At 41.7% G+C, this 15,257-nt stretch overlaps 1 long non-coding RNA gene across 1 annotated transcript; it reads left to right on the forward strand.

The window, feature by feature from the left end:
• Positions 1-7,244: 7,244 nt before the first annotated feature.
• LOC116084658 lies at positions 7,245-9,076 on the forward strand. The gene is made up of 2 exons (XR_004116206.1): positions 7,245-7,595; positions 8,832-9,076. It is a non-coding gene; the product is annotated as an uncharacterized LOC116084658 (long non-coding RNA).
• Positions 9,077-15,257: the final 6,181 nt, after the last annotated feature.

Below are 15,257 nucleotides of genomic sequence, written 5' to 3' on the forward strand. Positions count from 1 at the left end.
TGTATTGTTTGGATCTGAAATATCTTCCAAAGGCTTATGAGTTGAATTCAGGATTGGCCTCAGTGTGGCAGTGTTTATAGGTGGAGCTTTGAGGAACTAATTAGATCCTGAGGGCTCTGATCTCATCAATGGATTCATCCTCAGATGCACTCAGAATTGTATCAACTTCTGGGCAGGGGCCTAGTTAGAAGAAGTAAGATGTGTGCCCTCAGGCTGTGTCTTGTCTGTAGACTGCCCTTGCTTCAAGGTTGCTATGAAGTGAGAAACCTTTCTTTCTAGGTCCACCATGATGTTCTCATTTACCATGGTCCAAAAACAATGGTGCCAAGCGACCATGAACCACCAAGATAAACTTTCCCCTCCCATGGTTGATTTTCTGTCATTTTGGCACAACAGCAAAAACAAATCAACCTACCTCACAGGAGAAAGATCTCCTTGGGCCCTTGTCTGAGGAACAATAACTTCTGTTCATGGGGGTATGCCTTCATGGTCTATTTACCTCCTAAAGTCCCCACTTCTCAAAATTTCTAACACATGACTCTGGGGAGAAACATCAACCTTCTGTCTATGGCAAATGCTAACACAGCTTCCATCCATTTTGCAAAGCAAAGCCACCATCTTGGTGAGGAGGAAAGGGACATTTAAAGGTGTCCAAATGGCTTGGGTCACCCTTCTGCCTCTGCCACGCAAAAGGATGACTGTCTTTGTGTGTATCTGAATTGTCTTTTGAGAAAAAAAATGGATTTTCTGCAGGTTCTGAAAAGGCTACAAAATGCAATGTTAACTGTCCCTCTGATGACCTACCCTTCTGCCTTCAGCCATTGCACAGATAACTTGTTAATAAACTTATCTAAGTTTTTCATTTTCTAAAATTGTATTCAATTAGATTTAGGCATGTAGTGTGGTGGTATCACATGTGCCCAGCATGTAAGAGGCCCTGGGTTCCATCCAAGCACCAGAAAAACAAACTAAAGCAAAACCCCCACAAGGTTATTAATAGTTCAGCATGTCTGAAATCAGAACTTTTTTACTTATGCTTTCTTTTGACACCAATTTTCATTTGTCTTCTTGCTGTAGACTAGACTCTCACACTATTTATACCAAGAAGGAATAAGTAGTGGTTTCACAGACAGGATTTAATGGGTTTCTAGATCTATATAATACAACTTTTAGAGCCAAAAAATAAAAGATATCATCCTCTTTCAATTTTCAAACCCAAATAAAGACATCACAGATGTCTAGTGAGTGATCACTTAACATGTCTCTGGCATCTATCAGTTTACTGTTTTCTCAGCAGGTCTAGATTAGTGATCCTAGCACTTGGGAGGCAGAGGTAGGCAGATATCTGTGAGTTCAAGGCCAATTTGGTCTACAAATCAAGTTCCAGGACAGTCAGGGCTGGCTACACAGAGAAACCCTGTCTTGGGAAAAATAAATGAATAAAAGTTGAGTTACACGGATGTCAGGAATGTGGATGGGTCATTCAAAGTCAGTATCACTATGCTTCTATAGTAGATGTGAATGTTTGCGCATCAGCCCTAGCTTAAGAAATTACCTCTCCCCTTCCTACCCGGTGGCTGCCACAGTTTGGGTGATGGATCTCGGATGTGTTGAGCATGTGTCGCTAGATGGTATAAGGATCTTCCTGAGACTTTACTGCTGAAGAAAGGAGGTTTTCTCTTCCTCTGTGGGGAGGCATAAGAACAATGTAAACCTATGATCCATTGGATCTAATGGCCACCTCTCCAGAGCCTCAGAGGACAGCCATGTGCTCCATGACAGAATGCAGCCGAGAGCTGAGAGTGAGTAATACAAATGGGCAGAGCACATGAAAATCCAAATATCTTTAGCCACATCTTACTCAGCTGGTCCTCGAGCACACGCACGGACATACCCCAAAACAAACAAACAAAACAAACAAACAACAACAAAACACTCTTGCAAATGCAGTTTTGTTTGATGTGGATTTGTTATTAAAGTTGATTTTTTTAAATAATTTTTTTGTCATTTGTTGTTTCTTTTCCTATTTATTTATTTATTTATTTATTTATTTATTACATGTAAGTACACTGTAGCTGTCTTCAGACACTCCAGAAAAGGGAGTCAGATCTCGTTACGGATGGTTGTGAGCCACCATGTGGTTGCTAGGATTTGAACTCGGGACCTTCGGAAGAGCAATCTGTTCTCTTAACTGCTGAGCCATCTCACCAGCCCAAAGTTGAACATTTTTAATTTAAGCTTTCTTTAAAAAAAAAAAACTGCTATCCTAAGAAGAATGTATATAGCAAAAATGTTTTCTCCAGATTTTTCTCCATCAACTTCTTACCTCTCAGTTCATCTTTAACTTTGAAAAAATGCAATCTTATAAAATATTCTTCATGCACGTATAAACACATATAAAAGTATCATCTCTATTCCTTCCCCTGCTTTTATGTGAAAGGTAGCATATTAAGCATATGGTCTCGGTTTTTTTAAAACAGCAAACACTGTGCATCCTCTCTCACTAATAGCAGAAGCTTCTTCATGCCCTTGTACATGTATGTACAGAGCACTACAGGATTTATTCTGACCAGAACCTTGTAGCTACAGGATCCATTATGATCAGAACTTTAGAAAAAAAAAGATGGCTTTGAGCAACCGAGTCAACTCTGTATGAAAAAATAGTTTTGCCTCATGAAAAAGATTAGTAGATCTAAATTTACTTAAGTTTTGCATTGACTGATGGTAGGTTTTTTTTTTTTTTAAGAAGATAAGCTTTTATATGTCCCAGACTAGCCATAAATACCTTATGTATTGGAAGATGACTTTAAGTGCCTGATGGGCTCACCTCTGCTTTTCAAGTGCTGGGAGTACAGGCATATGCTACCTGTCCCAGCTTTCTCTTTCTGCGGGGAGCCATGGCCTTAACTATGGCCTAGAGAAAAATTACTAGCTTACACTTACAGCCCTGAGAGAATATGTGTAGTCTAATAGAATATTTGTGGGTGTGGAGGACATTGTGACCCTTGGTTCCAGGAACTGAAGATTGCCACCAGCCCTCCCTTGCTGGGGGTTCTTCCCCTCTCCCTTGTCACAGGATCTCCCCGCTCCCTTGAAGCTTTCTCCTGAAGTAAAGTTTTTGGAGCTTGGTCAGACAACTGTCTTGCTCTCATTCTTGTCTCTTGTCTCTTGTCTCTTGTCTCTTTCGGACTCTCTCTCCCCTGCCCTAGGTCCCTGTTGAACTCTCCATGGGTCTCTCTCTCTCTCTCTCTCTCTCTCTCTCTCTCTCTCTCTCTCTCTCTCTCTCTCCCTCCCTCCCTCCATCCATCCCTCCCTCCCTCCTTTTTTTAATGTGTGTGTATCTTAATAAGTTAATACTCCCCAGAGGTAAATACTATCTCTGAATAGCATTGACCATGACAGTTAAGAATGACCCAATATGATCTTTTTTAAGGCTCGTTTTATTTTAATGACTGATCCATGTGATGCCACAGCCAGGCCACTATGTACAGACACTGGGGAAGCTTTATTTCTTGTTCTCTTCCTCCTTGGACAGAGTCTTGATGATCTCTTCCTTCTTGGCCTGGAGGCGCTCCTCCCGGCGCTTTCATGCTTCCTTGGTCTTAGACCTGCCAGCCTCAGCCTGGTCAGCCTGGTAGCTTCTTGCGGGCTTTGTCAGCCTTCAGCTGTGGATGTGCTCCACGAGAATCCGCTTGGTTTTGAATACATTCGCTTTACCTTCAGGTACAGGCTGTGATACATACCGCAGTCAATCTTCTTAGATTCCCGGTATCTCCTGAGAAGCCAGCGCAGGATCGTCATCCTTCTCATCCAGGTCACCTTCTTGAGCATTCAAGCATTGGCGGTACCCTTCTTCTTCCCTATGCCCATATGCCTGCCCTTCCATCGGGCCAAGGTGTTTTTCCGGGAGCAAGCTGGGCAATGGACAGTCACAGGCTTCCGGCGATTTCATTGGTCTCATTGGGATCTGAATGAAAGAGTTAGGTTTGAGACTTGTGCTGGCTAGTGAGAAAATTACAGAAAAACACAGTGGACCAAGGCCAAGCATGTCCAAATAAGCCTGGGTAGAAGCAAGCAGGCTGTTAGACATCCCGAGAACTAGCAGGTCAAAAAGACATAAACTATAAAGATAGAAAAAAAACATGCAAGGACATGTCTGGACAGACACTGAGTAGTGGGCCATCTGGTCCTCTAGATATGGTTTAAGGTCAAATGTCCTGTTGACTCAGATTAACACCAACCTTAGGAATTTTCCACTCTGTTCTGCACGTAATATAGTTGATATTTGAACTAGCCAATCATGTATAGTCACACTGATTCCTTTGTTCCCCCAGATCTTTTTCCTATGTAAACCCCTAACCCCTGAGCCTCGTGGTCGATTCAGCTGTCTCCTGTGTGAGATACGAGTCAAACCGGAGCTCCGAAATTAAACTGCCTCATGTGTTTGCATCAAGATGGTCTCTCATGATTCCTTGGGTGCACGTCCTCTCGAGACTTGAGTGGGGGTCTCCCTACAGGGGTCTTTCATGACCAGACTTTCTTTTTACAGCAGAGGACACTAGAGGCAAGCCTCTTCTGTAGTCTGAGCATACTCATGGCTGTGGACACAGCAGCGAAAGGAAAAAGCTCCCAATATGATCTTGAAATATGAGTCCAAGTCAAATACACTACAACTCAATCTGGGTTCACAAATATATTTTCCTTGATCTAAGCAGTATCTAAAAATGTCAGCTACTTTCCAATATCTAAAAATTTTAAACTAGGATTCCTCACCTTAGTGTTTTAACATCTCACCATATAATTTTACATTAATATGCTTTTAGTTTTCCTTGGCTGCTTGGATTGCTTGTTACAAGACACTAACAGGTTGAAGGCTAGTCACAAGAATTCACTATAGACTTACTAAGGAGACCTCACAGTAACAGCAGCATAGCTGACACCATAAATTCATCCCTAAATCAGGAGAGAACTGACTCCTGGAAGCTGCCCCTGACCTTCACACACGCTCGTGTACACACATACACACACACACACACACACACACACACACACATGCATCACCACCACCACCATCATCATCCATTTAAAACATCTTTAAAGAAATCTTAGTACATAAAGTACTTATAATGGGATTTTTTTTTTTGTATTCTAACTGGCAAAATTATTACAATAATTATTTGGCCTTAATTTATAGAAAATAGGCAGCTGGCTGGTGGTTCACTTATATGACTCAAGAGAATGTCTCAATCCTATTATCCAATTACTTTCCTTGAAAGAGCAGATAAGTAATTAGATATGCAAATATCTCCAAAGTACCTTATCCAAGCACAGAAGCAATAGGAAATGGTTCATTTTGTTTTGAGGTTGTTGTAATCATGGCAGTGGTTTTGTTGTGATTGTTGTTGTTTTGTTGGGGTAATGGAGGATTTGAATACAGCTTAGATGGAGTGCTTTCCCAGCATGTTTGACACCTTTGGTTTGATACCTAGAACCACAATAAATGAGTAAGTAAAGGAATAACTATTCCTTTAAAACAGCTCAAGGTTGGCAGGAAGGAAATTAAAGAAATGGCCACTGGTCCATCACACCAAGGGGAGGGGCATCAGCATGATGAGTGGACAGTCCTCAGAATCATGCCCCCAAAGCCTCTGGGGTTGACGGCCCCAGAATTTATGAAAATGCATATGAAGATGAAGCTGAAACCAAGAGGAACTTTAGAAAAATTGCTAAGGGGCGTAATTGGAACACCATTAACTTCAGTCTCTCTTAGTTGGTGGAAAACAACCCAATTCCATAAAAAGAGGGAAAGGGGGCATTAGAAATGAATGGGTGACCTGAGATAGCTCTAGGAACTGTCAGTGGAATGCACACTCTCTTGAAGAGAGGACTTGTGATCCATGCTCACCTGCTTGTCAGCGTTTACCATCCTCCTTCTTGTGTTTGGCTCCTGGAAGCAGATGGTGCAGTCTACACCACTCAGCAGCTCCAAAGTTGCTTCTCTGACAATCTAAAGGAGTGTAGAGGAAACACCTAGGAATACTGAGTTACCATAATAAGGCCAAGCCAACCACTCTGCAGTGAGACTGGCCCACAGCAAACCCACTGCTCATGCAAAGCATAGAATCTTCCAAGATTTTAGGTGAACTACTCTGAAACAGGCAGGATAACAAGAAATCTTAAGTGTCTTGAGAAAAACTTCCAACTCACTCTCAAAAAAACTTTAAAAAAGAAAAACTACCTCAAAACAAGTGAAAAAAACAAAAAAACTCAACAAGTTTCAACTTAGAAGAAATAAAGAACATAGAAGGAAATGAGAAATGAGAAATGGAATTATTTCTCAGAAAACCTGCATTAGACTCCGAGTTCCAGAAATGGGAAGTCTAATTAACATGGGCATTCAGAAAAATGTCATATATATATTATATATGTATTATATTATATATATATGTATATATATATACACATACATATATAAAGAGTCTAAGAGAAAAGCCCAAGTACAGTAGAAGAAAATTTGACAAGCCCTTCTGAAATCAGAGCACTAGGGAACCCCCATTAGTCTGTGCCTCTCTAGTTTCAGCTCTTGTGAAAGTAGAGGCCAAAGGTCTGAAAACTCAAGGCCAGTATAGACCACATAGCTAGATAATGTCAGAAAGAAAGAAAGAAAGAAAGAAAGAAAGAAAGAGAGAAAGAAAGAAAGAAAGAAAGAACAAAAGAAAGTAAGAAAGAAAGAAGAAAGAGAGAGAGAGAGAGAGAGAGAGAGAGAGAGAGAGAGAGAGAGAGAGAGAAGTTGGGGATAGTAATCACCAAATATAGAGGAAAGACAGACAATCCAATGTCAGAATTACACCATGACAGAGGAATGGAGGGATGGCTACCAACAGAAAAGCGTTCGTAAGAGCCAGGTGTGGCAGCACCTGGAGTGGGGGGCGGGGGTGGGAGCAGGACTGTCATGACTTTATAGTGAACCTTGGCTATGTAGTGGGTTCCAGGCAAGCCTGGAATACATAAAACACTCTTTAAAAAGTTCATGAAGATTTTCCAAACTAAATGAAGAGTTTTCACATTCCACAGGCCCTGGCTTGTGTCCAACACAACAGATAAAATATACCAGGCTCATAAACATGTCATTTCAGAACTCAGAAAACAGCGGAAAGATCTATAAATTTTCAAAGAGGTAAAATAGGCTAGATATAAACACCCAAATCTCAAAACTACCTCACATTTCTTGGGGGGAGGGGGGAAATCACAGCAAGCCAGAAAAAAGTGAGAGAAGATAACTGGAATTCTAGAATCCTGACTTCAGTTGAAATACATTTGAGTTCCATATGTTGAGATTCGAGGTCCCCCAAATCTGCTCATATGTGTCAATTGTCATGAAACCAGTGCAGAAAGTCTTTCATCCCCGAAGAGCAGAAAGGGACGCTGATTATGAAAACTCAGAATCCTTTGGACAATATTGCACACACTCAGAAGGCAAGAGGAATCCAGAGGAATGTAAGAACTGTTGTACTTAAAGATGACATCACACTAGGTCATGTCATCACACCACAGTTCTGACTTCTTGGAAGAAGGTGTAGAAAGTATGTGAGACGGTAAGAGTTAGAGGATGGGGGAGGCAAGGGATGAAACCCTGGGTCCAAACATGATGTGGCTTTGCACACATGAGCTCGCAGCCTCATACAGAATCAAGATCGAGGCAGTCAATATTCCATTTTGGTCAGGGGGAGGGGCTCATGAGTCCTCATCCCTAGCTGAGGAGCCATTGTCAATTGGTGGTCACTGGAGGAGAGTATCATTATTTTTATTTGGGGGTGTGGCTGCTGGTAGGTTGGTAATGGCTCCACATGATAGACACATGCACTATTAAACTCAGTGGGTTATGCAGAAAAAGAAGAGGCCATGAATGTGGGAGATGTGTTGGGAGTGCCTGGGGCATGGGAAGTGAACATGATCAAGATATGTTGTATACTTGTATGACATTGTCAGATTAGGGGCTGGTGAGACGGCTCTGGAGCCTTGACACCAAGCCTGATGACCAGAGTTTACACACACACACACACACACACACACACACACACACACACCACAATACTCTTACAAATAGTAAGTAGCTGGGCTGTAGAGATGTCTCGGCAGTTAAGAGCACTGACTGCTCTTCCAGAGGACCTGAGTTCAAATCCTAGCAACCAAATGGTGGCTCACAACCATCTGTAATGAGATCTGATGCCCTCTTCTGGTGTGTCTGAAGACAGCTACAGTGTGTGTAATAAAATACATAAATACATAATAAAATAAATAAGTCTTTAAAAAAAAATTATAAGTAACCACACATAAGGTACCCAAAAGACAGAATCAGTAATATTAAACACCTTAGGATCAGAGGCCCCAACAACATATATAAAATAATTAACAGTCAGTCTATTACTAAGAACACCAAGTCTTTCAGTGTGTGAATAGGCATTGTCATTACTAATCTTAAAAAATATATTTGTGCCTTTAATATTAGCCAATATTAGAACTCAAAAAGAAGTTAAGCTCATATTATATTTATGCTATATAAATATGAACTCAAAGCTAATTTTATCTTTTTTTTCCCCAAAAGACTACATTTAATTTAGGACTCAACTCAACTCATGTGGTCTTAAATTTACAATAGGATGCAAAATTTTACTGAGGGGGGAAAAATAAAATATTACTGTATCTAAATTAAGTTTGTAATTCAAAGGATTCACTCAGTTGGGGTTCCAAATTCTACTTTTAACACCAGAAAGCCTTGAGCACAAACCTTTGCTTTACAGACTTTTGCTTTCCAATCTCTCATTCCTTAGAAATGAACTAAAGAGAAATCGAGCATCTCAGGACTCCACCCGATCCCGGAGGAGTCAGCATCACATCTATAAAGATTAAACCCTTCTCCGTGTTTCTCTCCTCTCCAACAGGCAACTCAGCTGCCATCAGTACAACGCCAGTGTTTTTCTTTGCTAGTTCATTTGGAAAAGTGGCTCAGCTAACTGAGAAACATTTAATGAATTTTACTGGTATTAAAATAAAGGTGATCGCTTTGTAGCAACAATGTATGCAGTCAAGAGAGTTATTACATTAGTGTATTGTATTTTCATGTAAATACTTTAAATACTAATACTTTTGCCAAAATGTATTAGCAAGGAATATAATATTATGGTTCATGGCTCATGGGGTAGCTGAAAAGAATTAATTGTATAAATAATCAGGGAAAACAAAGTAAATGTTCCTCTTGGCCTTGCACAATAAATATGGAATTAAAATTACTCAGGCTCAAAAATGCAAATAGGATGCATCTCTCCCAGCTAAAAAAGAAAATAAATTTTCAAGGCAGAATTTGTATATTCAGTTTCTCCAAAAGTCCCAGATTAATTCCAGAACCAACTTCATCAAAATTCACTTCATATAATTTTTTCAGAGTTATCAAATATGTCCTTATTTTTAAAACAATGAAATTATTATTCATGTTCCTGAACAATATTGCTTCCTAGTCAGAACACATTTTGAGGAAAGTTATGTTAATCAGAGCAGAAAAAAGAATAATATAGCACTTCAGTGTATTAAATTTGAGATTAAATTCATAGTGAACTTAAGAGAAAATAACCACTATCCATTTAAATAGATTAAATCTTGGAAAAGGGTAAAGCTTAGAAAGAATTCAATAAAAAATAAAATTAAATTAAAAAAATACAACAAAACAAACAAACAAACAAAAAAAAAAACCTAGACAATATACTTTGTGTTAGACAACAGCGGCCCCTACTGGAATTTTGAGGAGGCTGCCTGGACCGGCATCCTGAGTACCTTCAGGAAAGGATTGGTGGTATAGATACAGGAAAAGGAATCCACAAGAATGTTCAGATCTCTGCTAGACATCAGGGGGTTCAAGGATGCCAGTGCTGGAAGCATTTCTTTCCTCTGTATCATTATAAAAGTCAGGCTTATCACCTGGCAATTTTAATATTCTTTTTTTTTTTTAGATATTTTCTTCATTTACATGTAAATTTCTCCTTTCCCAGTTTCCCCTCCAACAAACAAACAAACAAACAAAAACAACAAGAACTAACCCCTGTTGCCTCCCCCCTCCCCATGCCTGCCACCCCTCCCTCTCTCACTTATTGGCCCTGGTATTCCCCTACACTGGGGCACAGAATCTTCACAGGGCCGAGGTCCTCTCCTCCTATTGATGATCGAATTTGCAATCCTCTACTATACACGTGCTGCCAGAACAATCAGACCCCTCCATGTGCAGTCCTTGGTTGGTGGTTGAGACCCTGGGAGCTCTGAGGGTGCTAGTAAGTTCATATTGTTGTTCGTCCTAAGGGGCTGCAAACCCTTCAGCTCCATAGGTCCTTTCTCTAGCTCCTTCACTGGGGACCCTGTATTCAGTTCAATGGATGTCTGTGAGCCTCTACATCTGTATTAGTCAGGTACTGTCAGAATTTTAATATTCTTTACCATAAGTAAAGAATATTAGGGTTGGAGAGATGGCTCAGCGGTTAAGAGCACCAACTGTTCTTCCAGAGGTCCTGAGTTCAATTTCTAGCAACCACATGGTGGCTCACAACCATCTATAATGGACATCCGATGCCGTCTCCTGCTGTGTCCGAAGACAGTGACACTGTACCCACATATATGAAATAAATATGGCTGGAGTGAACGGGACTGGAAAAAAGAGAATATTAAAGACATCAAGACATTGATTCAGCTCTGGTATTTTATTTTATTTACTTTTTGAGGCTGGGTTTCTCATAATCCAGACTGCTGGCAAACTTGCTAGGTACCTGAGGATGGCCTTGACCTTCTCCTGATTCTCCTACATCCACATCCAAAGTGCTAGGATTACAGAGTGTACTACCATGCCTGCCTGGGTGGGGTTGGGGGAGCTAGGAATTGAACCACCTCATTGTTCATATTAGGCGATTCCTCCACTAACTGAACTCTACCCAGTAGCCTTGATTCAGACATATTTGGAGTATCTCTTTCATCAGCGTAAATACATGATAATGCCTGGCAGAAGAAAACAATACCTGGTTATACAATTATCTTGATTAGATACAAGGTGCTGCAGCGGGTGCTTCATACAGCAATCACTCATGATGATATCCATACCTTTAAATACACATATTCACACATCTCACACACATGAGGATGACAGGCAAGCTGCGGCTCACAGTAAGACCTTGCAGCCTCGAAGCTTATATAAGATGGAAATCTCCATCTCTGAGCTAACTTGCTCCCTACCAAGTACAGGTTTATGACTTTAGTTGTTACTTTTTAAGTGGACAAACACTCTTTACCATCACAAGAAGAGATATTAAATCTTTGGAGCTTATAAAAGGTGAAGATTTTTGATAAACAGATTGGCCATTAAAACACTTAAAAGTCCACATAAAAGCCAAATTGTGTTTTAGATGCAATAATTTAAAAAACCCAAATATCTAATAAATTAGCTGATATCCACTACTAAAAGAAGCCCCAGTCAAGCTAATTTGCTAAGTGTGCGTAAATATCTCTGAGAAGGGAGCACACTAATGAGAGAAACACACCGAAAGAAAACTTTGCAGGTATTCTTACAGACGGACAAGACATGGAAAGATGAAATGGAAGCAAAGCATGAAAACCAAGTTCAGTTTGAAAAGGTTGACAGGAGAACTTAGTACTGTGTTTTCCACCCCCTACCTCTGCATCCATGGTACCACCTCCAACATCCAACACTGAGGTATTGTGGAGTTCACGTGAACAGGTCTTATTAAAACCCACAAAGAAGGAAACATGACCCAAGCAAGTGAATCCCTTCTCAGAGGCTGTGCTCACTCTCCCAAAGAGGAGGGGAGAAGCTGGCTTCTGTCTTCCTGAGAAGTTTTGAAGCACATGAAAAAGAGAGACCAGGGAAAGTCAAAATCTGTAGTTCTGCAGCTTGAAACACACAGTAAAGCCCTTTTATAAGGAGGAGGTGAAACACTCAGTTGGCAGTGTCTTCAGACACACTAGTCACTTCTCCTGGAAACTGGCTCAAAAGCTTTATACACTTATGGGCTGACCTGTCACCAGGCAAGAGCCCCAGATCACATCCCAGCTGCCCCAAGATTGATTCTAACCTGTGTGAGCCTGTGAGCCATTTAACCTCTGGGTCTGAGTTTCTTTATCTTTCAAATGGAAGACATTTGACAGGTTTTTGTTTTGTTTTGTTTTGTTTTGTTTTTAATAGAATCTTTGATGGTAAACACATTTTTATGAGAACCTAATGTTTGCACAAGATAGAATCTAGGATAGTGCTTCAGACAATGATCATTATGCAAGACAGGAGCAGGCTCACAGCAGTGAGAGTCTAGTCAATGAGGTATGCTCTCTGAATGTCTTCGGCCTTTCATTTGTCCTTCAATAGGTATTGATTAGGGTCTACTGTATGTCGGCTCAAAGCTGGGAATGAGATGAAAGTTGGAGTCCAATTCAAATCTCTCCCATCTAAGAACATACAATGGTGAAATGAGACCTGTAGCTATCCACGAGACAGGGCTGCAGGTATTCTGGTACCTTGATGCTTCTGTCCAGATCTCAGGCAGGGGTGGGAGGGTGGTAGCCATCACCAAGGACTCTTGGAGGAAAAGGAGCCTGGCAAACAGGTTGGCTGTTCAGCATGGCTGCCAGAGGCACGAGTGTTCCCAGTGAGCCAGGAATGTGTCCTGAAGTGGCTGCAGAGAGCGAAGGGGCAGGTGCAAACTGTAGGCATTTGAACAGTTGAAGGAAAATAAAATCTCCTACCCAGAGGGATGAGAGAGAGGTGGGGAATGGGCAGAAGAGCCTGGGGGCTGACAAGATCAAGGAAGATCTAAGATCTTGTGATCTAGATCTGCACAAAGGCCACAGCCATGCAGAGAGGAGAACTAGGAAATGCATGGTAAAAAAACAAGAGGTCGATGACTGGTTACATTGGGGGTGCAACACATGGCAATGTATAGGACCTCTGGAATGTCAGGCTTAGGTGACCAGTGCTGCTGGACAAGCCAGGCTGGCTGAGGAGAGGTGAGGGGTTCCAGCAGTGATGAATGAGGAATTAATGAGGAATTTGTATGGAGGCCCTTACAGGCATTCTGACTTGGGGACACTGAACCTCAAAAATTATGCTCCAAAATAGGTTGCTTTGGATTTGTTCTGACTCGTTTTATATCAACCTGACATACATCTGAAAGATGGGAAATGAGGAAATACCTCCGTAAGATCTGGCTATGCACAAGCATGGAAGGTGTAGTGGCAATGTGGCAGCAAATTAGTTAAACCTCTTGATGCTTCCAGTGGGTCGTGTGTGCGGTGCCTTGATCCAAGAGCTCACAGGCCCAAGAGCTCTGGATTTGAGAATGAAACACACACACACACACACACACACACACACACGCCAGCTAATGTTGATATGCCTTGACTAGCTTAACGGTTAGGCACTTCTAAACCTCCCCCAAGGCTAGCACACATCCCCTTCTGGTATTCCTGAGTTAACATCTTTTAAAATGTATATTTTATCTCTGCTTCCCCAGACACAATTCGAGGGAGTGGCCCTTAAGATCACTTTTCTGGATTCTTACATGGAGGCCCTTCAAGTCTGCTCTCTTTCCTTCACTGTCTTACATGGAGGCCCTTCAAGTCTGCTCTCTTTCCTTCACTGTCATGGAGATTCTGCCTGTTCTTCCTCCTGTCTCCTACCCACCTCAGTCTCCCTACCCAGACATTGGCTGAACAGCAATTCTTTATTACCAATCAAAGACCGCTGGGGACAGGGACCCTCAGTGCCTGGAAGCACAGCTTTGGGGAGCTGAATTAAGACAAAGTATCAAACCCGATTCTGGACAGTAGGGTATTTTCTTAATTGGTGATTGACTGGTGGTGGTTCTTTAAGAATGCAGTCTGAACAAGCCATGCTGAGCAAGTCAGTAAACAGCACTCCTCCATGGCCTCTGCATCAGCTCTTTCCTCCAGGTTCCTGCCTTGTTGAGTTCCTGGCCCAAGCGATGATATGGAAGTCTAAGCCAAAGGACACCTTTACTCTTCAAGTTACTTTGGTCATGGTGTTTTAATCAAAGCAATAGTAACCCTGACTAGGACAGGATTTAAAACCGAGCAGCCTTGGAGAGCAGCAGATGCAGGGAAGGCTGTCTCCCAAATTCCTTCACCTTCTTAGGTACAACACTTCCTCTAGTCCTTTTACTAAAATTTTGCTAAGCAAGGAAGATTAAGCTCATGCGGCAGAGCAAGAGACTAAACATCCCACATTACACCCATGGTCCAGGGAACTCTGCCCTGGGCCATTGTGGGTTTTGGTTCTTCCCTTCTGAAACTGCCTACACCCCCCTAACCCCCCTCCATCATGAGAAGGGTGTTCACACCTCAACCTCCTGGCCATTGAGTTTCCTGTTTTGTTTGACTCTGTACCCATGGGCACCCAAATTAATTCACATGCCTTTCCTCTCACTGTCTCTCTGTTGCAGCAGCCAGCTCTGTTTAAGATGCCTTCAAACAGAAAGCTGGAAGCTCTCCATGACAACTCTCAGAAAGTCTGGCCTTGGAGCCATCCCCTCTTCAGCCTGCTTCCCCAGGTAAGCATGGGAAGCTCTTACAGAGGAATTCTGGTAGCCTTGCATATACAATGGCACACCCACCCCTGTGGTCCAACGGATGCACTGTCTCCTCTAGGACCATTTATTTTGAAAGATTCCCTCCCCCCAAAGTTGCAAGAGTGCTATGCAAAACAGTAAATCTCCCCACCACTCTTTTACCTGCCACCCATCATCTTGTAAATACGGACTCATTCTATTCCCAGCCAAACTGTGAAAATGTGTTAACTCCCCATTGTTGTAAAAAAAAAAAAAAAAAAGTAACCATAGCCTCCTCCATTTCACAGTTGTCTCCACTGCTTCTCTCCTCTTCAGCATCCTCTTAAGATTCCAGTGTGTAGAGCCTTTCCCTGTTCCCAATGAATGAATTTGCTGTAATTCACCCATTCTGTGGGGTTTAACGTATGTGAGCTGGCACCTTTAAATTCTGACTAAACAGGTAAAGCATGTTCCATAAACTTTACATTATATATATATTTTTCCTTTGAAAGACATAAAAGTTTCCTTGTGAGTCCCTGGGAGAAGGCTAACCCCTCCTGCCATCCACCTGAATCTCACACCTATAGTAGTTGAACAACCACCACAATAAATGATAATGTAGTTTCCAATTCCTAAGATTGTGATTGT

The sequence above is a fragment of the Mastomys coucha genome, unplaced genomic scaffold (genome assembly GCF_008632895.1).
Source record: "Mastomys coucha isolate ucsf_1 unplaced genomic scaffold, UCSF_Mcou_1 pScaffold9, whole genome shotgun sequence".
NCBI classification, from domain to species: Eukaryota; Metazoa; Chordata; class Mammalia; order Rodentia; family Muridae; genus Mastomys; species Mastomys coucha.